The sequence below is a fragment of the Rhinatrema bivittatum genome, chromosome 13, assembly GCF_901001135.1.
Source record: "Rhinatrema bivittatum chromosome 13, aRhiBiv1.1, whole genome shotgun sequence".
Classification (NCBI taxonomy): domain Eukaryota; kingdom Metazoa; phylum Chordata; class Amphibia; order Gymnophiona; family Rhinatrematidae; genus Rhinatrema; species Rhinatrema bivittatum.
Window position 1 is genome coordinate 45343578 of NC_042627.1, and position 27137 is coordinate 45370714.

The 27137-nt window shown below is 45.5% G+C and overlaps 1 long non-coding RNA gene across 2 annotated transcripts in view; it reads left to right on the plus strand.

The window, feature by feature from the left end:
- Nucleotides 1–27137, plus strand: part of LOC115075426 — a 48966-nt gene that overhangs the window by 12921 nt on the left and 8908 nt on the right. The window contains exons 2-4 of one of the 2 annotated variants that reach the window (XR_003852502.1): nucleotides 2731–2889; nucleotides 5004–5208; nucleotides 24139–24279. This is a non-coding gene — a long non-coding RNA (uncharacterized LOC115075426). The remainder of the gene's footprint in view (nucleotides 1–2730; nucleotides 2890–5003; nucleotides 5209–24138; nucleotides 24280–27137) is intronic. The other variant, XR_003852501.1, reaches the window with a different exon arrangement.

Sequence of the window (27137 nt, forward strand, 5' to 3'; positions counted from 1 at the left end):
CCCACTAAATGAATTTTCATATTTTTGGTTTGTAATGTCTGGAATATTTCCCTAAGCTATTTCCAATTATCAGTGTTAGACTCTGGTACTCTTCAAATCAGATGTCATATCACAAACAAGATGCAGTGATTTCATTGTAATTGAGCTTTTCTTTTTCAGCATGTATTTCAGCTGGGGATAGAGAGGACTGTCTCCATGCATCATTTCCCATCTGAACATTCAAATAAAGTCTAACTTTACTATGTCACCTCCAGATACATAAACATGCTACCAATACCATACATAGACATGCTACCAATCTCTTATCAAGGAGTACTGGCCAGCTCTGGTCAAGTCATAAGAACATAAGAACATAAGAAAATGCCATACTGGGTCAGACCAAGGGTCCATCAAGCCCAGCATCCTGTTTCCAACAGTGGCCAATCCAGGCCATAAGAACCTGGCAAGTACCCAAAAACTAAGTCTATTCCATGTTACCATTGCTAATGGCAGTGGCTATTCTCTAAGGGGCAGATTTTAAAAACTTGCGCGAGCGCGTACTTTTGTTCGCGCAGCAGGCGCGAACAAAAGTACGCTGGATTTATAAGATACGCGCGTAGCCACGCGTATCTTATAAAATCCGGGGTCGGCGCGCGCAAGGGGGTGCACATTTGTGCAACCTGCGCGCGCCGAGCCCAGCGCGCGCTGCCTGTTCCCTCCGAGGCCGCTCCGATTTCGGAGCGGCCTCGGAGGGAACTTTCCTTTGCCCTCCCCCCACTTTCCCCTCCCTTCCCCTACCTAACCCACCCCCCCCCGGCCCTATCTAAACCTCCCCCTTACCTTTGTCGTCAAAGTTACGCCTGCTGAAAGCAGACGTAACTTTGCGCGCGTCGGCCAGCTGCCCCGCTCCGTGGTCCGGTCCTGGGGGCTGTTCCGGAGGCCGCGGCTACGTCCCCGGAACGCCCCCGGCGGAAACCAAGCCCACGTCGCTGCCCCCGAAATGCCGCGCCCCGCCCCCTAAACGCCGCGTCATCCCAACACGCCCCCCGACATGCCCCCGACACGCCCCCGACAGGAAGCCCCGGGACTTACGTGCGTCCCGGGGCTTTACGCTCGCCGGCGGCCTATGCAAAATAGGCGCGCCGGCGCGCGCCGGCCTTTGAAAATCCGCCCCTAAGTGAACTTAATAGCAGGTAATGGACTTCTCCTCCAAGAACTTATCCAATCCTTTTTTAAACACAGCTATACTAACTACACTAACCACATCCTCTGGCAACAAATTCCAGAGTTTAATTGTGCGTTGAGTAAAAAAGAACTTTCTCCAATTAGTTTTAAATGTGCCCCATGCTAACTTCATGGAGTGCCCCCTAGTCTTTCTACTATCCCAAAGAGTAAATAACCGATTGACATCTACCCGTTCTAGACCTCTCATGATTTTAAACACCTCTATCATATCCCCCCTCAGTCGTCTCTTCTCCAAGCTGAAAAGTCCTAACCTCTTTAGTCTTTCCTCATAGGGGAGTTGTTCCATTCCCCTTATCATTTGGTAGCCCTTCTCTGTACCTTCTCCATCGCAATTATATCTTTTTTGAGATGCGGCGATCAGAATTGTACACAGTTTTCAAGGTGCGGTCTCACCATGGAGCGATACAGAGGCATTATGACATTTTCCATTTTATTCACCATTCCCTTTCTAATAATTCCCAACATTCTGTTTGCTTTTTTGACTGCCGCAGCACACTGTACCGACGATTTCAATGTGTTATCCACTATGACACCTAGATCTCTTTCTTGGGTTGTAGCACCTAATATGGAACCCAACATTGTGTAATTATAGCATGGGTTATTTTTCCCTATATGCATCACCTTGCACTTATCCACATTAAATTTCATCTGCCATTTGGATGCCCAATTTTCCAGTCTCACAAGGTCTTCCTGCAATTTATCACAATCTGCTTGTGATTTAACTACTCTGAACAATTTTGTGTCATCTGCAAATTTGATTATCTCACTCGTCGTATTTCTTTCCAGATCATTTATAAATATATTGAAAAGTAAGGGTCCCAATACAGATCCCTGAGGCACTCCACTGTCCACTCCCTTCCACTGAGAAAATTGCCCATTTAATCCTAATCTCTGTTTCCTGTCTTTTAGCCAGTTTGCAATCCACGAAAGGACATCGCCACCTATCCCATGACTTTTTATTTTTCCTAGAAGCCTCTCATGAGGAACTTTGTCAAACGCCTTCTGAAAATCCAAGTATACTATATCTACCAGTTCACCTTTATCCACATGTTTATTAACTCCTTCAAAAAAGTCAGATCTTCCCTGTTTGCATTGAATAATATAATCAAAAATACTTCACCAAAACTCCTCTGAAAATATTTTGTAAAGTTTTCATCTATTGTTAAATTCACAATAGCCATTTTACATTTTCTAAAAGGAGGAAAAGACCTCAGAACTGCCTTCAATCATTGATGAAAAAACTTCCCCCTCCCTAAACTTTATTCTTCATGATAAAAATATTTTTTTGTTTTTAATTTATTTAAAAAACACTTATCTTAATGGTTTTTTTTTAAAGGGGGTTTGAACCAGAGAAGCTGTGCTATTTTGTCACCATCTTATCCGCAAAGTTGGCCAGTGTTTCATTTACCAAAGCTGTCTTAGGGCAAAACTCACTGTGCAGACTTATCCAATATATTCAAACTATGAAGCAGCCAACTTTCTGTAGGCATCTTTTGTTTGTTTTAGGGAAATTGATGGGAAAAATCTGAACTGCAAGTCCTTGCATGCCGTATGGTAAAAACCAGGAAGGATCAGCCTGTTCCTTATGACATGGAGCTAGGTGGAAGCCCTGCCGAGGAGGGAGAGAAGACATCTACAACCACTGTGGCAACCTTTGCTGGCCAAGTGAGTAGCGTTAACTGTAAATCTCAGCCCCTGAGGTCTGGGTATGCCATCTTAGGGCAAGTAATTATATAAAAGAGAGGAACAAATGGTGGGAAAATATTTACAATTATATCACTCATGATGATTTTATTTTAAAATATTAAAGCAAAAATTGGCCATAACACCACAAATAAATCTGGCTTTATGAGGCAATCAAATCATTAGTTTATTCAATAGCATTCCAAAAAGTGGTCACTCCTACATCCTTTCCAAAACCAGAAAAAGTGTACTTTAAATAAAAATGCTAATTATATCTTATTTACAGATTGCTCGGGACCCTTCTACTGTCACCATTTGAATAGCCATTTAATAAAGTTAAATGTGTAAGCAAACACACAGGGTTTCAGTCAGACTTAGTGGCCCAATGTATATTTCCTTTATAGGGGAGATTTAAATAGCAGATAGAGGATTCGGCTTCTTTTGGACTGAATATCCCCTCTTTGGGGAAGAGAAATTCCAGCCTCCAAAGTTTGAATCAGATCCATAATATTGGACTAAACCAAACATTTCACTGGAGAATTTAAAATACAATAACAGGTACGCATAAAGAAATAGGAAGAAACTGATAAAACAAGTCTAGGTGACGTCAACCCAGTTATCAAAACCTTAAGCAAATGAATTGTGTACCACAATGGCATTAAAAAAGCAACACACGGCTACAATGAAACCTGCCTTATTTGTCTTTGGAAAAGGAGATCTTAAGCTTTAAATTATTCTAAAACTTTGCAAGGAGATTGAACATCTTTCTGACTGTGTTTTACATTTTACTGAAACCACTTCATGTTTTTGCTTCACCCTTTGCAATGGACTTCAGCATTACTTCCTGCTTTATGCTTTGCAAGGGGCCGTGACTTTATGCTTTACAAAAGTCTAAACCCAGCTTCCGGTTTTGTTAATCTGAGCTAGGGCTCTAATTTCTGCAGGCAGAGGTTCGTGTACATACTATATAAATCATGGGCATCAACCAGCAAATCACTCTGTCGGTAATGGCCATTTGTAGGTCCTCATACATGCAGCCCCTCTTCTAGATGTAGCTATGAAGACAGGGAGCACACTCAATAGCAGGGCTTAGTCCATAAACTGTCCCACTGAAACCTAGCATGGATTCTCCAAAAGTGTATGGGGGTGGGGTGGAAGATAGATCTCCACGGCCCAAGGCAGAGTCTCTTTTCTATGGGTGTAAATTCAGACTCCGTATCTGTAACTTCTCAGTGCCAAGAAACAGACTGGAGACATGAGTATAGTGCTCCAAAAAAAAATAAAAATGTACTTTTCAGCTTAAGGGTAATTAATTGGCACCAGGTACATTTGCTTCTTGTAACATCCATAATCACATCAATAAATCAAATCCAAATTGATCTTTGCCTTGATCTTTTCCCAGTCTCTGCTTTCTTCCTGTGAGTAGAATATAAGGCTGCCCAGGGTGCACTGGCATGGGTTCTCCTCTCCCTCTAAGTACCCGTGGTCCACTGCTTGATCCTGAAAGCTCCAAAACTCTCCTTTCCTGTTCTCCTTAGCAGAGACTCCTGTGTGGAGCCTCAGTGTTCTCCTCTCTCCTCTTTGTAATGGATTTCGAGTGGCATTCTTTCATTCCCTCAAACTCCTCTCTCAGATGTTGCTGGAATGTTTCAGTCTAAATGATGCAAAAATCCTGCAACTGGAAAAATAAAATCCTTCTTCCCCTTCTCCTCTCTCTTGGGTAGGAAATGTGGACCAAAAACTTCCTTCCAAATTAATATCACATGTACTCAAAAACACAAAAATGCCAGAGATCCACTTCACCAACCACATTAATCTACCATGCTTCTCAGAAAAGGGTTTTAGACAATACTGAAAAGGAATAGGGGGAACCACAAAACCAGATCCTTCTCCACCAAACTCCATAGCAAAATGCCACACCGAAACTGCTAATATGCAGGCAGGAAACTAACTACCACTTCAGCAGCCTCCAGTAGGAGTGCTGGAACAAGATGTTATATTCCTCTGCTGTACACTGATTCGTCTTAACAAATAGGGCTCTAGTTACAGAAATCCTTCCAGCACTGACCCTACTCTCTTGTAATGATCAAATCCAGTTGATGCCAATAACCTGATCTTGGGTGTCTCCACGAGATCTTATGCTGAAGCCTGGTCTGGAAAAATGAATTTATGACACAAAGATTATGACGACAACAAAGTTCTACGAGTCTCTGCCCATTTTCACTCATCTTCCATACCTTGGTTTCCTATGCATGTGAGCCAGGAGTTGTGATTGGCTCTCGCACTGAAATCACCATGCAGGTAAAGTTGTTCACTTATATGGATTCTCGCTGATGGTGATATCTAGTTCATTATAGAATTGGTCTTTTATTTCAGGTGGAGAGCTAAAGTGTTGGTGCATATACACTCATGAGATTAACTGAGCCATTGGGAGTCAACAGGCAAAGTAGTAGGGGGTGGATTTTGATCTCCTTGTGGGTGCTTCAATCACCCTAATATCTATAACACAAAAAGAAAGCCTGGCAAGCAAAGTCTGAAACTCACGCCACACAGAAAATCAGTAAGAAATAAAAAAAAAAAACCCCATTGAATAGTCTTGAATGATTATAATATCAGATAGCTTGATTTCTCTTTTGCTAGTTACTAATAAAAATCAAGGTTAATATTAGAATGTTTCAATATAAATATGGTTTAATTGAGGTTGAAGTGCAACTCTATCAAGCCATAGTTCTTATTTTTACAGTTCTTATATTTACAAATCAACTCTCAAAATGTCTAATTAATAGGGAACTTGTTTCCATGCAGCAAAATTAAAGATGCCATTCCACTACAATGGGATATGATTTTCTAATTGATCATTAGAAGATATCTAACAGGCTGGATTAATGAATCCCAAAGTGCAGTCTAAAATTGTACTGTAATTGCCCAAAGGAGAAAACATTTTGTTAAAGATTCATTTTTCTCCCATAATATCCTGGTTACCAGCGATTGAAGAGATGGGCAAACTATGCCCCATGGGCCACATTTTGCCCCAGGAGGATTCCACCCAAGAAATTAAATAACGTATGCTTGTCTCCAAATGGGGTAAAAACAGCACTTTATTTTAATGCTTTCCAAAATTTTGTTGCAAAATATGAATTAAAAACACTGCATACACAATGATGGTACAGAAATAGTGAGATTTCATTTTTCTGCTTAATTTTTTATTGCTATATCTTTTACAATTAAGTTATCTCAACTTAAAATTCATTTCAGTGTTAAATGCTGAAAAGGACCAAAGAACTTCCATTTATCTGTAACATAGTATAATATAGCTGCAGATGAACTCTCCTGATATTTTTTGCCATGTAAAAGTCTGACCTGTGTCATGGTGGTTGGTGTATTCTGAACAGGGTAACTGCAGCTCATCAAAGGCAGCCTGAGTTTGTCCTCATTTTCTCTTTATATAGAAAACCCTATAGGCCTCATTCCCTAAGAAGACCAGAACTAAACTCTTTATATGAGAAAAAAGCAGGATTGGCTCAACCTGGAGTAAGTTATAATATGCGGAAGACCATGATATGCTCCAGAAGAGTTGGAGATGGTTCACCATGGTTTGATAATTCATAGCTTTGTATTTTATCTTCCTGTTAACTATTTTCATCCTTATGTGTTAAGATGGGCTGCTTTCACTGGCAATATTGACTCCCTTTTTTCCAGTATGGCTTGACTTGAGGGATCCTGAGGCAAACGTGAGACTGGTGCATGTGATAGTTGTCGTCGTCTCCCCCCCGTCTCCCCGCCCCCCGGTTGCTGTGCTGTGGCTTCAGAGATGTGGCAGGGATGCAGAGGCTGTGCTGGTAGAGCACATATATAGTTTTCAAGGAACAGAGGCAGTGGAGCAGAGACGACTGGGACTCACTCCTACTCCATTTAAACCTGAGGATGGGTAAGAGAAGGGAGGAGTTCCAGGGAATATTATCTTGCTGGGTGGAGTAGGTATGGTTTTTGTTGGGTTTATTATTTTTTTTTTTTAATGTTCATTGTATAACCCCTAATGCTCTCTTGCTGAAAGTTGGTTAGGCTTTGGCCTGGGTGGCCTAACCCGTTCCAATGTCTCTGGAGTGTCCACAAATACAGTTGGTATGTATATCATGTAATCAAATTGTGCTCAGGTCTCTGCAAGCGTCCTTAGTGCCAGCAATGTAAAGCAACACCAAATATAAACTCTTAGAGGATAACTGTGCACGGCAGCATTTATGTATATATATGGTTGCCTGTATTTTATTACCCACATGCATTTTATAAAGTATGCATAACTCTACCCTGCAACATATGCATGTATGTTGGCTTACATGCAAATACATGCAATGCATTGAAACCACATACATCAATCCATTGAAGGTACATACATTTCCTATTTCAAAAATATACATAAATGTTATGATCCTGCCCGCGAGGAGCGCAGGCAGGCCCTCACCTTCACGCGGCTAGTCGAGCCGCCGACGCTGCTGCCGCTGCCGCGGTCTCTCCGCAGTGTCCGGGCTCCTCCCCGGCTGCCTTCTCCTCCGTGCAGCGGGGCCGACCCACCGCGAGCTCTCCCTCGCGGCCGGGAACCCCGCTGTCCTTCCGGGCTCTCCCCAACGTGCCTCTGCCTTCCCGGGGTCCTCAGCCGGCAGGGAGGGCGTCCCTGCCGGTGCCCGTGCTGCAGTCCGGGTCCTCGCCCGGCAGGGAGGCCGTCCCTGCCGGTGCCTGCAGCCTACTCAGTCTCTACAGCCCTGCAGCCAGCCTTACCTTCTCTCCTGCTTCTGACTTCGCGGCTGGAAGCCGCTCCAGCAGCCTGCCACTTCTCCAGCTTCAGGGCAGGGCTGCCCCCATGCTTGCCTGGCTTCCATGGGTCCTCCACGTGGCTGAGGACGCCACCAGCTTCCAGCACCAGCTCTCCAGCTTCCTTAGGCGCGGGCACGCGCCTCTCTGCTCCTCTTCAAGGGTCAGCCAGGTGTGGCCCCCTGCTGACCCCTCCCTGGGCGTTGACCACCTCAGCGCTACTAAAGGGCTCAGCGTTCAGTCTGTCTTTGCCTTCGCAAGGAGTTGGTCACTCCTGAGATCCTCGTTCCAGGAGCTGCCTGTGTTCCAGCCTTTTGCAAGGTCCAGTGTTCCATGTTCTCTGTCGGAGTTCCTTGTCCAGTTGTTCCAGTCCTGATGTTTGCTTGTTCCTGTTCCTACCTTGAGGTCTGATTTCTAATCCGGTATCCATGGTCCAGCCCAGATAATACAAGCCTTGTACCTTGATCCTGAAACTCGCCTGAAAGCTAAGTACCTTGCTCTTGAATCTCTTGAAAGCTAGCACCTTGATCCTGTGTCTTCCAATGTCGTGGTACCTCGAGGCAAGCCACGCCGTGGTCCGTGACCAGCCCTCGGGGCGGGCTGATTAGGGCCATCTGTGATGCAAGCCATGTACCTCGTTTCTAAGTCTCTGAGAAGTCCTTGTTCCTGATCCTGTTACCTGCCTTGGCTGCCGGTATGCAGCAATCCTACCTTGGCTGCCGGTGCGCAGCAATCCTGCTTTGGCTGCCGGTGTGCAGCAACCTGCTTCTTCCCTGTTGCCTTGATGTCGGTGCCTGATCCAGTTCCTAATCCAGTCCCAGATGTTCTGCCCTTTGTCTTCGTCTGGCTCCTGAGCCTTCTGGCCTGTTGGGCCCTGGAGTGGCCAACAGGTGAGATTCGTCCCTGTGCTTTGGAGCTTCCCTTCCTGCCAGCCGACGGGGCTTCGGATGTCAGTATCCCAGCATCGGAGTTCGCTTCGCCTGGATCTCTCCTGCATTCTCCTGTCTCAGCGTGGTCCGTGACCTGCCCTCCAAGGCAGTGTTGGGAACGCGTGGGACAGGGTGGCCCTTGACTCAGTCCCAGGAGTGGTCTGAGCGGGGTGCCCTGAGGGAGTGCCCATGTTTTCCTTCAACCCTTGTTCCTGAGTCTACATCTGCACCTTCAGTACCTCGCTTCTGAACCTACCTCTGTATCTTCAGTACCTCGCCTCTGAATCTACCTTTGCACCTTCAGTACCTCGCTTCTGAGTTTACCTCTGCACTCCCAGTACCTTGCTTCTGAGTCTACGTTAGCATGCCCAGTATCTTGTCTCTGAGTCTTCGTCAGCACGTCCAGTACCTTGCTTCTGAGTCTACGTCAGCACATCCAGTACCTTGCTTCTGAGTCTACGTCTGCACTCCCAGTACCCTGCTTCTGAGTCTACGTCTGCACTTCCAGTACCCTGCTTCTGAGTCTCGTCTGAATCCATGTTCCAGTCTTCGCTGTCTTGGCCTCCGTCCGGCCTGCCGCTTCGTGCCGTACCCTGTGGCAGGTCCGAAAGGACTGGGAACGGTCGGAGGACTGTTCACAAGACCAACATTGCGTTGTTGGGTCTTCCGAAGCGTGCAGGCCCAGAGGAGGGCCTGTCGCCTGGTCATCACTCCAGTATTGCTTCCGTCCTACCCATGCTCGGGCATGCCACCCCTCCCGCGGCCCTCTTCGGAATCCTCTGGGGTCGAGCCGCGGCCCAAGGACACACCTCTTTCAGGAAGTGGGAACGCTCTCCGAGCGCTCCGCAACAGATTGCGAAGGCCATGTATTCGGCGTCCATGTCCTTGTGATGGGCCTGTGCCAAGTTCTGCATTTTCCCTGCTAAAGAATTTTTTTTTTCAAAAGGAAAAAACTTCAGTCCCAGTTTTTTCGCTGTATTTACTGACCTGCTGGAGGCGCCAGCTTGCTTGAACTCTTGGTTTCTCCCACACCGCTAGAGGCCTAGCTCCTGTTTCACTAACGGCCTGCTTGAGACTTTTTGCTTACCCTGGGTACACTTGCTGTACGACCTGCAGGAGGCGCCTGCACCCAGGTTCACCACCATCTTTCACGCAGCAGCATCTGGTTCCTGTGCTGCACAACTATCTTGTCCAGAATTTTTTATTTTTTTCCCACCGAGAATGCTTGTTCATCTGCCAGCGGTACCTGCTCCGTAGAGCTTACTCTACTGAAACTCCTGCATATCTCGCTCTCTGAGTTCACCATCCTACAAGAGATGCCTATTACTCGCCACCTAATGGTACACCTCTCCAAACGACCTGCAGGAGGCGCCTGCACCCCATCTGTGGTCTTCTATTCAATGGGGCCTGGAATATCTGTCATCTCTTCCAGCTGAACCAGCAGATGTCTTCGCTCTTCCCGCTCAGCCTTTACAATACTTCTGTTAGCACATGCTTGCCTCGCTCTTCACCTCGAGCGTGAGTCCTGCAGCCTCTTCGGGAATCTGCTGCAAGCTTCACCACCCAGGCAAAGGTACTGGTCCAAGTATGCCTTTCCAAGTAACTTACTGCCAGCTTGCTCACTAGCCGTCCTGAAGATGTCCATTTCTTCGATCAGCCTAGGACCACTCGAGTGTGAGTGTCAGTTAACCAAGCAACACCAAGATTCTACCCAGTCTTAGGGCTCACTCCTGATGGGAGTTACTGAACTTTTGTGCCTTTGATCCTCTGTACCGCTCTGATCCTGATTCTTACCACCAGTTACTTGAGCAACCAGTTCTACTCACCTGTGCATCAGCAGCATGTCTTCACTAAGGACTCTGTTACCAATCAAAGAACTTTTGCTTATTTCCCTTGCCAAACTCAATTCCAGCCGTGACTACCGTCCACCTGCTATCCTGAACTATGCATACCAGAATTTCACACCTGTTCGTACTATACCTAGAGACTGGTACACCCTCTGCTCACCAACCAGAGGTCTTCACCCAATGACCCTTGTCAGGTGTGATGCCGTCCATGACCCTCGAACTATCTTGGGATGCCTGTCACCGTGTTGACTCTTTGCATCCACTGTGAGTCACTGAACTTCTAAGTCCTGGAACCATCAACTCAACAGCTAACTCTCACCTAGTAATCCAGCCTGCACTACAGCGTCAACCTTAAGAAGCGTTAAGGTTGTCTGTTCAAAGTCAAGCCTTAAAAGGACTCCAGCTCTACCACTTGATCCAAGAACCAAGATGCCGTCCAGCAGTTCTGCATTCTGTATCCTGCCTGATCTTCGTCTTCTGCAGCCCATGTTCTGTGTTTGTCTTGCTTGGACCTTGACCACTTCTGCCTTGTCTCCTGCTTCAGTATTCTTCTCGCTACAGTTTCCTGCCAAGAAGTACCAGCCCGTCCTTAGACCCTCGCTTGACCTCAAGGGTTATGGAATATCACCTTCCTCTCAAGCTTGACCAGTGGCTTGAGGGGGGTCTTGAGGAGGGGGTACTGTTACGATCCTGCCCGCGAGGAGCGTGGGCAGGCCCTCACCTTCACGCGGCTAGTCGAGCCACCGATGCTGCTGCCGCTGCCGCGGTCTCTCCGCGGTGTCCGGGCTCCTCCCCGGCTGCCTTCTCCTCCATGCAGCGGGGCCGACCCACCGCGAGCTCTCCCTCGTGGCCGGGAACCCCGCTGTCCTTCCGGGCTCTCCCCGACGTGCCTCTGCCTTCCCGGGGTCCTCAGCCGGCAGGGAGGGCGTCCCTGCCGGTGCCCGTGCTGCAGTCCAGGTCCTCGCCCGGCAGGGAGGCCGTCCCTGCTGGTGCCTGCAGCCTACTCAGTCTTTACAGCCCTGCAGCCAGCCTTACCTTCTCTCCTGCTTCTGACTTCGCGGCTGCAAGCCGCTCCAGCAGCCTGCCACTTCTCCAGCTTCAGGGCAGGGCTGCCTCCATGCTTGCCTGGCTTCCATGGGTCCTCCACGTGGCTGAGGACGCCACCAGCTTCCAGCACCAGCTCTCCAGCTTCCTTAGGCGCAGGCGCGCGACTCTCTGCTCCTCTTCAAGGGTCAGCCAGGTGTGGCCCCCTGCTGACCCCTCCCTGGGCGTTGACCACCTCAGCGCTAGTAAAGGGCTCAGCGTTCAGTCTGTCTTTGCCTTCGCAAGGAGTTGGTCACTCCTGAGATCCTCGTTCCAGAAGCTGCCTGTGTTCCAGCCTTCTGCAAGGTCCAGTGTTCCATGTTCTCTGTCGGAGTTCCTTGTCCAGTTGTTCCAGTCCTGATGTTTGCTTGTTCCTGTTCCTGCCTTGAGGTCTGATTTCTAATCCGGTATCCATGGTCCAGCCCAGATAATACAAGCCTTGTACCTTGATCCTGAAACTCGCCTGAAAGCTAAGTACCTTGCTCTTGAATCTCTTGAAAGCTAGCACCTTGATCCTGTGTCTTCCAATGTCCTGGTACCTCGCGGCAAGCCACGCCGTGGTCCGTGACCAACCCTCGGGGCGGGGTGATTAGGGCCATCTGTGATGCAAGCCATATACCTAATTTCTAAGTCTCTGAGAAGTCCTTGTTCCTGACCCTGTTACCTGCCTTGGCTGCCAGTGCGCAGCAATCCTGCTTTGGCTGCCGGTGTGCAGCAACCTGCTTCTTCCCTGTTGCCTTGATGTCGGTGCCTGATCCAGTTCCTAATCCAGTCCCAGATGTTCTGCCCTTTGTCTTCGTCTGGCTCCTGAGCCTTCTGGCCTGTTGGGCCCTGGAGTGGCCAACAGGTGGGATTCGTCCCTGTGCTTTGGAGCTTCCCTTCCTGCCAGCCGACGGGGCTTCGGATGTCAGTATCCCAGCATCGGAGTTCGCTTTGCCTGGATCTCTCCTGCATTCTCCTGTTCTCAGCGTGGTCCGTGACCTGCCCTCCAAGGCAGTGTTGGGAACGCGTGGGACAGGGTGGCCCTTGACTCAGTCCCAGGAGTGGTCTGAGCGGGGTGCCATGAGGGACAGTGCCCATGTTTTCCTTCAGCCCTTGTTCCTGAGTCTACATCTGCACCTTCAGTACCTCGCTTCTGAACCTACCTCTGTATCTTCAGTACCTCGCCTCTGAATCTACCTTTGCACCTTCAGTACCTCGCTTCTGAGTTTACCTCTGCACTCCCAGTACCTTGCTTCTGAGTCTACGTTAGCACGCCCAGTATCTTGTCTCTGAGTCTTCGTCAGCACGTCCAGTACCTTGCTTCTGAGTCTACGTCAGCACGTCCAGTACCCTGCTTCTGAGTCTACGTCTGCACTTCCAGTACCCTGCTTCTGAGTCTCGTCTGAATCTATGTTCCAGTCTTCGCTGTCCTGGCCTCCGTCCGGCCTGCCGCTTCGTGCCGTACCCTGCGGCAGGTCCGAAAGGGCTGGGAACGGTCGGAGGACTGTTCACAAGACCAACATTGCATTGTATTGTTGGGTCTTCTGAAGCGTGCAGGTCCGGAGGAGGGCCTGTCGCCTGGTCATCACTCCAGTCTTGCTTCCGTCCTACCCATGCTCGGGCATTCCACGCCTCCCGCGGCCCTCTTCGGAATCCTCTGGGGTCGAGCCGCGGCCCAAGGACACACCTCTCTCAGGAAGTGGGATCGCTCTCCGAGCGCTCCGCAACACATACATATGTTTTATATGCGAAAATAAAGTTCTGATTTACACATGCAAGTTGGCCAATTTTAAAACATGTGTGCGTAAATGAAATTAAACAGCGTTCTAGGTTTGTTGAAAGAGGATATCCTGTGGTGGTTGTCCATCGGGCTATAAAGAGGGCTCGTTGGAACGATAGAGATGCCTTACTAGCAGCAAAATGTCAGAAATCACCCCAGAGACTGACCTGTGTGCTCCCTTACTCATCATCTATATGTCATGTAGTGAAGAGCATTTATAGACACTGGCATGTTTTACAGACGTATCCTAATTTTTGTGATAGCCCACTGATAGCGTATAAAAGGGGGCCGTAATTTAAAGGATCAACTGGTATGCTCATATTTTACGAGTAAAAAACAACTTATGGTTGAAGAACGTGGACACTTCCCATGTGGGTCGCGTTCTGTGTGTGCCCAATCTCATCCTAATGATTTGTTACCTTTCGAGAAATTACATAATTTCAAACCTAAAGCAGGAACAACTTGTCTCTCTCAACGAGTGGTCTATATGATTTGGTGTCCTTGTCGCTTGTTATATATAGGGAAAACTATGAGAGCTTTGAAAACTCGTTTAATTGAGCATTGCAGTGTGATCTGTTGTCAAAAACTGGAAGCTCCTCTAGTTGAGCATTGTATTGCTAGCCAACATACTTTTGAAGTTTTATATTTTACTGTTTTAGAACAAATTAAAGTAGATGCCTGAGGGGGGTGGCAATCATAATACTCGGTTGTTGCAGTTAGAACAATGGTGGATTCATTTCTTGGAAACAGTCCACCCTTTAGGACTTAACAAAGAAATTGATTGGTCAGTATAAGGATCAGTATAAGGGTTTCTGACTGGCTGAAAGCAAGTCTTTTGATCCCTTTAAAATTTTGGGTGTTATCGGCCGCAGTCAACTCATCTCTACCATGTTTGAGCAGTTTGTTTAAACCCTTCGGGGTTGAGAGAGAGTCTTTTTATTTATTTTTATTTATGTTTATAATGTGTTTTCAGTGTGTGTTTATGCTTGTTGATTTTGTGTTTTTGTGCTCTTTTCTAGAGTGTTGCAACTCCCCTGAGGCAGGCATAGCAAGTTCATAAACATTGTCAATGTCAGTAAACCCAGGTTGTATTTGAGCACTTTGGTAGTTTGGAGTGTGTTTACGTAAAATAAAAGTGAAGAGATAAAAGATAAAACAAATGAGAAGAGCTAAAACTGTGAAATTCAACAGATAAGTATTTATTTTTTCTTTAAGATTATAATAATGGGTTAAAGGTTAGAATAGGTAAAAGGTTAGAACAGGTAAAAAAAAAATTTCAAATAAAGTTTTTTATGGGTTTTTAAAAAGTGGAAAAGTAAATGAGGTAAAATTCTGTGCTCAAATATATGATACTGGTTGCAGCCCATTGTGGGCAAGAGCCTGTGGATTATAACCATTGAGCACTATTAGTTCTGATTCTTTCCCCCTTTTTAATGTTTTTGTGCAAAGATTTATATTCCCTTTGATACTCTAGTTTTCCTTCGTAAGCATTGGGATTTCTTAGCTTGGTTCTTGTTCTGATTCACACATATACTTTGAACAGGGTGTTCCAGAACTGGCATGTGCATAGTCTCTAATTTTCCTTGGCATACACACACCACTTTCCTACTGCTTAGGCATCTCTTTATAAGGCTCAGTCAGATACTCTATATATATACTCTATATATATACCACTCTGCCACCTACTTACAAAGCTTAAACTATCCCACTTTCTGTACGCGGATGATGTCCAAATACTCATCCCGATCACAGAATCAATACAAAAAACCATTAACCACTGGAACAACTGCCTTCAAGAAATTAACCACCTTCTTTCCACTCTTAACCTGGTCTTGAACACCAATAAGACTGAGATCCTAATAATTTCTCAAGATTTTATTTTTTTATTTAAAAACCTTTTTATACCGGATGGTCTCGCAACTCAGCCGATCTTGCCGTCCTCAGCCAACGCTACGTTCAATGACGCTCCACTGGTGAGAGACTTAGGTGTAATCTTGGATAAACAGTTTAACCTAAAGAATTTCGTGAACACCACCACAAAGGACTGCTTCTTCAAACTGCGAGTTCTAAGAAACCTAAAACCACTACTTCACTTCCAGGACTTCAGATTAGTGCTGCAATCCATCATTATGTCGAAATTGGACTATTGCAACTCCCTCCTTCTCGGTCTCCCGGCCAACTCCACAAAGCCCCTTCAAATGGTGCAGAACTCCACGGTTAGGATCCTCACTAATACCAAAAAATGGGAAATATCACCCCCGTCCTTCAGAGCCTCCACTGGCTACCTATCAAATACAGGATACTCTTCAAAGTCCTCACAATCATCCATAAAGCAAAAAATAACCTCACATCTCTCCACTTATCTACCCAACTCAGACCTCATACTTCCTCTAGACCGATTAGGAGTGCCTACAGGGACACAGCGCCATATCGACAGCAGGACCCCCACCAATGGAATGCGTTGCCCCCAGACTTCAGACAAGAAGCTTGCCCATCTGCTTTCAAAAAGAAACTTAAAACATGGCTATTCAGCCAAGCCTTCCGGGCCACGTAATTCTTCTTCACTTGCAGCTTCTCTCTCTCAAGTAAACTTTCCATGCGGACACCACAATCCAGTTTGTTATTTCCGTTGTTTTATCCAGTTCTCATCCCATCCACTCTGAAATGATTTGTATTTAAATTATTTTATAAGGTTTATGTTATGTTATGATCCATTTTAATGTTAAAAGTCATCTCTGTTCTTTGTATCGCCCTGAGCGAATGTTTTTGTTGTATTGTAAACCGTTGTGATATGTATTTTTTACATGAACGTCGGTGTAGAAAAGCCAAAAATAAATAAATAAATAAATATGGACCACTGTAAGGGGGCATTTTGATTTGGGGTGAGTTTTTTGGGTGGTGGGTTGGGGTTGGGGGGGGGTGTTGTTACAGACACATTCAGAGGTATCCATTGTAAAACTGATCTCATTAAAGAGTTTTTGAATTACTCTCTCTCTCTCTCCAACAAGGAGCAGTGTCATGCAGGCACACATGAAGAGTATTTTATAACCTACAAGCATAGGGGCAGATTTTAAAACCTGCACGCGGACGCAGATTTGTTCGCCCGGTGCAACTTGTGCGCGCTGAGCCACGCAGCCTGCCTCCATTCCCTCCGAGGCCGCTCTGAAATCGGAGCGGCCTCAGAGAGAACTTTCCTTCTGCCCCCCACACCTTCCCCTCCCTTCCCCTACCTAACCCGCCCCCCAGCCCTACCTAGAACCCCACCCCTTACCTTTGTTGAAGCAGTTACGCCTGCCTCCTGGCAGGCGTAACTTACGTGCACCGGTCGACGGCCAGCCCGTGATCCCGGGCACAGCGGCAAATGGCCGCTGTACCTGGAGGTTCAGGCCATGCCCCGCCCCCACCCCACAGACCGCCCACACCCTGCCTCTTTTTGCAAGCCCCGGGACATACGCGCGTCCCGGGGTTTGCGTGCGCCGCCGAGCCTATGCAAAATAGGCTTGACGTGCGCAGGGGGAGTTTTTAAGGGTTACACGCATAACCCTTTTAAAATCCGCCCCATAGGTTATAAAATAGCGTGTATTTTTGCACATGGCACGATATGCTCGCGTGGCCCTTTTAAAATCTACCTTTAAGTTAGCAGGACAAGGGTTCCATACAGTTATATTAATTAAAAAGAATGGCAAGGATCTGGGCTTTTCATATAAAATTACAAATATTGATTAATTTTTTTTGGATGAACAGTTCATAAAAAATGGAGATTTCTAGAATATCACATTTCTCAATGCCTCAGTCATGAAAGAGATCACTATTTCACATCATTCATCCCGCAAAAAAAAAACCCACAATCAGAAAGTTCAGTGCAAGAAAGAAATTGAAAAGGAAAAGAGCAGCCACAGCCAAGAATGAGAAATTGTCCTGCACGGAGACAGATAAATATTTGTGTTATTACTTTGTATTCAGAAGAATGATTATTTATCTTGGAACGGACATGAATAGGTAATGTGAATCCTTTTATTTATATTCTGCTTTTTTGGCACTTCAAAGCAGATTTTGATCCGGTATTGTACGTGTTTCCTTATCCCCAGAGGGCTCGCTAGCTAAGGGCCTCATTTACTATTTTTCCCATAGACACAGTCTTAGTAAACAGGGCCCCAAGTTTGTACCTGAGGCAATGGAGGGTGGAGTGAGTTGCCCGAGGTCACCAGGAGCAGAACCTTGCTTCCCTAGTTCATGGCCTGAAACTCTAACCACCAGGCTACTCCTCCACTCCAATCATGATTATAACCACCATAGTTGTTGTGCTTCTCTAACCCCACCCCCCCTTTTTTTTTTTTTCAAGGTCTCCCTGAAACAGGCAAAGGGCCACCTACAAGGGCAGCGGAGCCCTAGCCAACTTGTACTCCTGGATTCAGGATTTTCCCGTGGGAAACAGCAAAAAGCTGCAAGGCCCAAAGGAATCACACTGCCAGTCTCTCACTAAAAGTCTGCACCCAAAACAAAATGGAGCAGATTTTAAAAGGGTTACGCGCGTAACCCTTTTAAAAGCCTCCTGTGTGTGCCGAGCCTATTTTGCATAGGCTCGGCGACGCGTGCAAGCCCTGGGACGTGCGTATGTCCCAGGGCTTGAAAAAATGGACGGGGAGTGGGCGGGCCAGGGCGGAGCCGGATCCTCCAGGCACAGTGGCCATTTTCCACTGTGCCCAGGATCGCAGGCCGGCCGTCGCCGTCGCGTGCAACCTACGCCTGCCCGGAGGCAGACGCAACTTAAAAATTAAAGGTAAGAGGGATTTTTAGGTAGGGCTGGGGGGGCGGGTTAGGTAGGGGAAGGTGGGGGAAGGTGGGGGGGGAGATGGAGGAAGGCTGCGTGGCTCGGCACGCGCAAGTTGCACAATTGTGCACCCCGTTGCGCGTGCCGACCCTGGATTTTATAGCATGCGCGTGGCTGCGCGCGCATGTTATAAAATCAGGCATAGATTTGTGCGCGCCGGGTTGCACGCACAAATCTACGCCCGCATGTAGTTTTTAAAATCTGGCCCACTAACCTTTACTGAAGACAGAAGTAAACGTTTTCAGTGATACAAAATTAAGAAAAAGGCTGTTTTAAAATTTCCAAAGTCCATAAACACAAAAGTTTAGATTCTCATTACACTTGAGTAAATTGACAGGAGCATGAGACCTCTTCTTGCTCCCATAGAACCCTGTGTGGAACTTGCAAAGTCATCTTCTCCCTATTGACAAACTGAACATGTTCCTGGTTGGTGCCTTTAGCCTAGGGCTGGCCAACTCCAGTCCTCGAGAGCCACAAACAGGTCAGGTTTTTGGGATTTCCACAATGAACATGCGTGAGAGAGATTTGCATGCCCTGCCTTCATTGCATACAGAGCTCTCTCACGGATATTAATTGTGGATATCCTGAAAACCTGACTGAGAACCCCTGCTATGGGCAGATGAGTCCTTCCAACCAACTGACAGAGAGCAACAGGCTCTCCCAAGGAGATGAAAGAAACTGCCATTTCACAGCTCTTGTTGTCTCTCCCTTACTTACCTGGTCCATGATTACGCCCAGTTAATCAGAGTTGCCTTTAGAGATTTTGGACAATTGACCCATCTTGTAGGGCAGTGGTTCTTGAACCTGTCCAGGAGGACCCCCAGCCAGTCAGGTTCTCAGCATATTCATAATAAATATGCATTTGCATGCACTGCCTCCATGACATGAACATTTTATCTCATGCATAATAAGTGTGGATATCCTGAAAATCTGATTGGCTGGGGGTCACCCAGCACAGGTTTGGGAACCTCTGCTGTAGGGGATGGACCCGATCACTCAAAAAGAACTCTAAATTTCCCATTGCTGGAAATGAGCACATAATAAAACATATAATGAAGGCTAGTCAGCCTCACAGTGCCAAAAACCCACCTCCTTTTATATTCAAAGATTAGTCTGGGGAGGAGCAAGGTATGTGCTACAGAACCTGGCAAAGAAGCAAACAGCATCTCACCAGGCAAAGAGGACGCAGTGACCTGCTGGACCAGGAAGGAGTAAGTAGAACTGGCATCCCACCAGGGGAAGAGGGGGTGCAGACCTCCTGGGCCCGGCGAATGAAGAGAAAGGGCAGTTGGCAGATGCATCTGGGGAGCAGCAAGCAGAGTTCCATCAATGCAAACAGAAGCTGGATGGGGAGGAACAGGAGGGGTGCTGAGGCCCCGTTTGTTCCCTGTACTGTTTTAGCCCAGATATAAGAGGGGAGAAAGTCATCTTCTGTTTGGGCCCTCTTATAGTCGGGTCAGAATGGTGTTTTCTGGGGAAGGCAGTTTTGTGAATATTTTGAACAAAAATGTTTGCAACAGTATTTTTTGGCAGGGTGAGGGAATGATGTGCTTCATTCACATATGACTGTGTCAAGGAGAAGGGTGACATTTTTATTTATTTTATTTATTTAAATCTTTTTCTATACTGTCGTTAAGGTGGGTACCGTCACAACGGTTTACAGTAAGGCACAAAAAAGTAATGCTATTAAAATCTATCAGTTTACACAGGTGCCATAAGGTTCGGTAACATAGCTTTTAATCAATGTTAGTTGTTAAATGTATGTGAACACTATCATGTCCAGGTCAATTCTATAGTAGTTTTGAGTCTAGGACTCATTCTATAATTGTAACTTATCCTTTAGTGATGAATTCTATTAAAAACTACACCCTTAGTGATTCCTGTTTGTGTGGGTGTTTATTGTTTGTACCTTGCACTTCCCTGGTTTGAACCTTGCACTTCCCTGGTTTCTATTCTCCCTTCGTTTTTACCATTTTTTTGTGAACAGCACATCCAAAGTAATTCGTGTTCTTTACTATTTGCAAAACACAGATCCTGGCAGCTTTTTCAAGGAACATTTAGATTGTGTGCTGGTGGAATTAGCTGGTTAGGTTTTCTCTGAAAGTTCCGTGGAACTCTTAGAATTTATTTTTTTTTTTACACCAAAGGAAGTTGATTTTTTTAATGTATAATTTTACAATTGAAATGGATACTTTAGTTGTACTACTGATAGTGTACTAAGCCTGGGAACCAAGTCAAATCACTGATGGATGACAAACGAAATCTCTATATCTGAGCACCAGACAGTAATTTATCAAACACAATGGCAAATTATCTGCTTAATCCATTTGTAAACTTGTTTGGGACACAAAAGACTTAGTGTAACATGTGCTGTCTCATACCCCATGTTAACTTTGATAATCCATGAATTTGTAAAGGGACTTAATACTCATTGCTCTCTCTGAGCCATGGAATCTACTGGCACTGGAAGAAGCCTGGAAAAACTAATATAGGCAACCATGAAATCCCCCTCCCACATACCTCCACACTGGCCGCCAAGTACAAATGTAACCAGGATCAGAATGCTTGGTAAAACAGTCATTAGCTTTATTAAACAATTTATCAATGAGATAAATTGTATGCACCCAAATCAAATTTAGACAACTCCCCCTCCCCGGTGGATGCCTAAGCATCTCATTAATCTCAGCATGCTCACCATTGGCCCACCTGGGTAATCTCCGATCACCACCACAAGGCTTACCATGAGAGCAGCTAGGCTACCAACAAGTCTTCCACTATTCTGGCCCCCACCACAGAACCAGCTGGGCCCACATGGCTTTCCAGGGATTATCCAGTGCCATGCCAGTTGGGTAGATTAGTGATGGCCTAATCTCAGCCACTACTCATCAGCTGGGAAGGACTTTCCTTTCCTCAGGGTAACAGAGGGTAGCAACCCACCAACTGAGCACCTCCTTTAGGGTGACATCCCAACATAGTTCTCTTAAGGCGGGGACATTGCCCCACTCTGACATAACTGGAAGCTTATGCCTACATCACACCACCCTTTACAATATGAGGGAGGATGGAAGGGAAATTTACAATGGCACAGCAGGAAAAAAAAAGGCAATCCCTACAAGTTTGCTTCTTTCATCCTTTCCCTACCTGCTATCTCCTTTTTCTGTCTTCCTTTTGACCTTCCAGTCAAAGCTCAGCAGCCAGGGGGAGGAAAAAGACAGTGCAAACTGCTGCCGGGGGAAGGTGTCAGGAGCACAGTCATGGCAGTTCCAGTTCTCATTCTCTCTGACTGATCGTTGCCTCCCATTTGTCATTGGTGTTTCACTAGATGAGTGCAGCAAGGGTGTAAGTGGATAAAATATGAAAACAACAAAACTCAGTCCCCCTAATATTTAGTTTAGTTTATTGAACTTAATATACTGCCTTTCCAGTAGTAAATCAACTTCATTCTTAAGCCGGGAAATGTTGGGTCTCAATTTCTCAAATTTATTACTAGTGTGCTTCTTAATAGTTGCATTATGCCAAACAGAGCTTTCTTCTGGAGGTCATAGGGTGTAATATGTAAGGGCAACATATCAGGATGCATTTGGAAATTCTTTGTAATCAAACCCATGGCACTCATCACAATTGGGACTATTTCTGTATCTTTAGAAACACAGAACATAGAAACATGATGGCAGAAAAACACCATATGGCCCATTCAGTCTGCCTATCCATCCAATTAATTTAGCATTATAATTTTAATCACCTCATTAGAAATCCTGTTCCACACATCCATCACCCTATCCATAAAGAAATATTTCCTAAGATTACTCCTGAGTCTTCCTGCTTTCAACCTCATCTCATATGACCCCTTGTTTTGGAGCCTCCTTTCCACTGAAAAAGGCTCATCATCTCCTGTGCATGGAAACCTCTGTCGTATCTCCCCTATCTCACTTTTTCTCTAGAATGTACATATTTAGATCTTTAAGTCTATCCCTATATGCTTTAGAATGAAGACCACTGACCATTTTAGTAGCCACCCTCTGGACCAACTTCATCCTGTTTATATCCTTTTGAAGGTCTCCAGAATTGTACACAGTATTCCAGTGAGGTCTCCCCAGAGACCTATATGGGCAGTATCACCTCCCTTTTTCTGCTGACCATTGCTCTCCCTGTGCAGTCAAGCATCTTTCTGGCTTTTACTGTCTCTTTATCCACCTGTTTGGCCACCTTAAGATCATCAGATACAATTACTCCCAGATCTCGCTCTTCCTTTGTGCATAGAATTTCACCTCCAATACTGAACCTTTCCCTTGGGTTTTTGCATCCTAAATGCATTACTCTGCATTTTTTGCATTAATCTGAACTTGAGCTTCACTAGATTGCTCCTCATGTTTTCCATTCCTTCCTGGCTGTCCACCCTATTACAGATTTTGGTATCATTGGCAAAGAGACAAACCTTTCCTGACAACTTTTCTGTTTTGTCACTCATAAAAATGTTGAATAGATCCGGTCCAAAGACCAATTCCTGAGACACACTGCTAGTAACGACCCCCTCCTCAGAGGAAACTCCATTTACCACTACCCTTTGTCACCTCCCACTCAGCCAGTTTCTAACCTGGTCAGTCACTCTAGGATCCATACCATGGTTGCACAATTTATAAGTCTTCTGTGTGGAACTGTATCAAAGGCCTTGCTAAAATCCAAGTACACTACATCTAGCGCTCTCCCTTGATCCAACTCTATGGTCACCCAATCAAAGAAATTGATCAGATTCGTCTGACAAGATTTATCTGTAATAGGGTGGACAGCCAGGAAGGCTGCCTTGGATCTTGCAATCCATTCGATTTCAAAAATTCCACGATCCTCTATTATAGCAGCGATTCCATTAGTTTGTTCACCACAGAGGTCAGACTAATTGTCCTTTAATTACCAGCCTTCTCCTTACTTCCACTTTTATGAATAGAAACCATATCTGCCCTTTTCCAGTCCTCCAGAACTACTCCAGACTCTAAAGAAGCATTGAAAAGGTTTACCACATTTTCTTGGTCTCTGATTGCATCTGTTTTGCACTAAGGATGTGCATTCTTTTGAAATGAAACATTAAATTTTAAATACATTTTCTGTTTCACTTCAATTCATTTTTAAAACAAAACTAAAGAACAAAAAAAGTGTTCTCTTTCAGTTTGCTTTAAAATTTCTCTGCCAACAAAAAAATACACACACACACACACACACACACACACACACCCCCCGGGTCTCCTCTCTGATCCCAGCTCTCCCCAAACCCTCTCACCATCTTTCCCTTTTCCTTCACAGGGCTGGAGTGATCCTCTGGCCCCCGTGAAAAAGAAAACTAAAGTAATAACGCTCAAGGGGATTGGAGGGTATGGCCTGGGAGGGTTTTTTATTTCTCAGGCCCTCATACTTTTTTGGGGGGGGAGGGGGGGTTGTTTTGCTTTCTATTTTGTATTTTTTCTTCGTTTTTTAATTTCTTTTGTTGTTTGTTTCGTTTTTCATTTTAAATAAACGAAAAGAAATGAAACAAACAAAACTGAATGACAAAAATGTCTGGGCACACCTCTGCTTGGTTCTTGGGGATCTTTTCTTTGTCCACACCTAATAGAGAATAGTCACTTGGTAATAACACTTCGATAATTAGCTGTGCTGCCCTTGTAATTTTCTCCTTTACCATTGCGTCTGCTTTGCTAGCATCACACCTTTTATGGGTTGGAATGGGATTGTCCCAGCTGCTCATAATTTCTGTGATCCCAGGGTTTTTCTGATATAGCAAATATCACAGTGTCTATGCAGTTTCCAGAGAATGGAGTTCCCCTTATTCCTTTCATGTAATCCATGTTCGATCTTTGTTCATATTGTTTGCTGTAATTTCCTATTGTTGGTTCTCTGTAAACCGAAGCAATATGTACTTGTGCATGATCTTCGGTATAAAAAAAGCCTTAAATAAATAAATAAAATAAAATCTGTGCTACCCAGACCCAGGCTGGCAGCATTTCGCACAGAAGAAATTGACAATCGCGCTCGCCTCAGACTGCTGGCACAACGTCAAGGCACACCACTGGTGTGGCAAGATGAGATCAAGGATCACTCCTGCCTTGTGAAAAATGAGAAAGCCTGGTAAGAGAGCTTGGGAATGAGGAGATGCAAGGGGGGGGGGGGGGGGATTAGGGATTTGTTTGTTTTTTTTTATAGTTGGTTGTGTCGGTGAACATTTTTTGAAAATGAACAAAAGGCTGTTTGTTTTTCTTTCATTTTAAAACATCGCTAAGACACCTCTTTCAGTTATTCAGATGTGCTGTCTTGGCATACACTATTCTTCTAGATTAGCTGGTGGGCATGGAGAAATCTGCTTGATCTCACATCCAAATGGTTGAGGTCTTTCTGGGGCAAGACTATGATTCCAAAGTTATATGAAAGAGCATGGATGTCTATTTAATTGATAACTTATATGTGTGCATCAGCTGGTTAGCTGTGGAATCTGTTAACCAGCTGTCATTTTTGTTCTGTGCACTGGTTGTATTTTCTTTTGGGTATACCTGCGGACGGTTTGCACAGTTTCTGCCATGTACCCTGGCCAGTGATTTATGGCTGTGTAGTCTGTCGTCTCTCAGTCTTAGAGATATTAGCTATGTTTGCTTTGGAAGGAAATAAAAGTAAACAATTCCTTTTTAAATATATAGTTGATAAATCCAAGAACTTCTAATATCAATAGAATTCCCACCACTGTCCCCAGTATACATTTTTCTCATGCTCCATTTCCTCAGAGAGTGGAAACACATTTGTGCATGATGAGTCCTGGCTAGACCATCTCATGAAATGAAAACGTGTACTGAGTCGCCTCAGGAATTCCACCGTCACGGTCACTACATAAACACGCTCAGTGAGAATGCAATATAAAAAGGAATGTCATTTTCTCATGGTAAATACAGTATTGTTTTTCAATGCCAACATTTCATTATTTATTTGTGCATTTAGGTAGGAATCTCTGGATTCCATTGGAGGGTGGAGGGGGGGGAGCTGGATATAATTGGTGACTATAAACGTCACATTTTTTTAAATTTATACTTAAATAAATGACCCTTATTGGGAAATTACAAAAATCTAAGAACATAAGAAAATGCCATACTGGGTCAGACCAAGGGTCCATCAAGCCCAGCATCCTGTTTCCAACAGTGGCCAATCCAGGTCATAAGAACCTGGCAAGTACCCAAAAACTAAGTCTATTCCATGTTACCATTGCTAATGGCAGTGGCTATTCTCTAAGGGGTAGATTTTAAAACCCGTGCACGCGTAAATCCTCCTGGATTTACGCGCGCCAGCGCGCACAAAGCCCCGGGACGCGCGTAAGTCCTGGGGATTCATAAAAGGGTGGGAGGGGGCGTGTCTGGGGGCAGGGGGCGGTCCAGGGTGGGTCCGGGACGTGGCGACGGTTCGGGGGCGGGCCAGGAGGGTGGTCCTGAGTCCCCCGGCACTGCGGCCTGGGCCGGGGGATGCCGGGGCGGCGTGCGCAAGTTACGCCTGCTTCAAGCAGGCGTAACTTGCCCAACAAAGGTAGGGGGGGATTTAGGTAGGGCTGGGGGGTGGGGTAGATAGGGGAAGGTGAAGGGACGCGGAAGGAAAGTTCCTCCAAAATCGGAGCGGCCTTGGAGGGAACGGAGGCAGGCTGCGCGGCTCGGTGCGCACAGGCTGCCGATTTTGCACAGCCTTGCGCGCGCCGACCCCGGATTTTATAAGATACGCGCAGCTACGCATGTATCTTATAAAATCTGGTGTACTTTTGTTCGCGCCAATGGCGCGAACAAAAGTACACACACGCGTATGTTTTAAAGATCTACCTCTAAGTGAACTTAATAGCAAGTAATGGACTTCTCCTCCAAGAACTTATCCAATCCTTTTTTAAACACCGCTATACTAACTGCACTAACTACATCCTCTGGCAACAAATTCCAGAGTTTAATTGTGCATTGAGTAAAAAAGAACTTTCTCCGATTAGTTTTAAATGTGCCCCATGCTAACTTCATGGAGTGCCCCCTAGACTTTCTACTATCTGAAAGAGTAAATAACTGATTCACATCTACCCGTTCTAGACCTCTCATAATTTTAAACATCTCTATCATATCCCCCCCTCAGCCGTCTCTTCTCCAAGCTGAAAAGTCCTAACCTCTTTAGTCTTTCCTCATAGGGGAGCTGTTCCATTCCCCTTATCATTTTGGTAGCCCTTCTCTGTACCTTCTCCATCGCAATTATATCTTTTTTGAGATGCGGCGACCAGAATTGTACACAGTATTCAAGGTGCGGTCTCACCATGGAGCGATACAGAGGCATTATGACATTTTCCGTTTTATTCACCATTCCCTTTCTAATAATTCCCAACATTCTGTTTGCTTTTTTGACTGCCAGAGCACACTGAACCAACGATTTCAATGTGTTATCCACTATGACGCCTAGATCTCTTTCTTGGGTTGTAGCACCTAATATGGAACCAAACATTGTGTAATTATAGCATGGGTTATTTTTCCTTATATGCATCACCTTGTATTTATCCACATTAAATTTCATCTGTCATTTGGATGCCCAATTTTCCAGTCTCACAAGTTCTTCCTGCAATTTATCACAATCTGCTTGTGATTTAACTAATCTGAACAATTTTGTGTCATCTGCAAATTTGATTATCTCACGCGTCGTATTTCTTTCCACATCATTTATAAATATATTGAAAAGTAAGGGTCCCAATACAGATCCCTGAGGCACTCCACTGAGAAAATTGTCCATTTAATCCTACTCTCTGTTTCCTGTCTTTTAGCCAGTTTGCAATCCACGAAAGGACATCGCCACCTATCCCATGACTTTTTACTTTTCCTAGAAGCCTCTCATGAGGAACTTTGTCAAACGCCTTCTGAAAATCCAAGTATACTACATCTTTCGGTTCACCTTTATCCACGTGTTTATTAACTCCTTCAAAAAAGTGAAGCAGA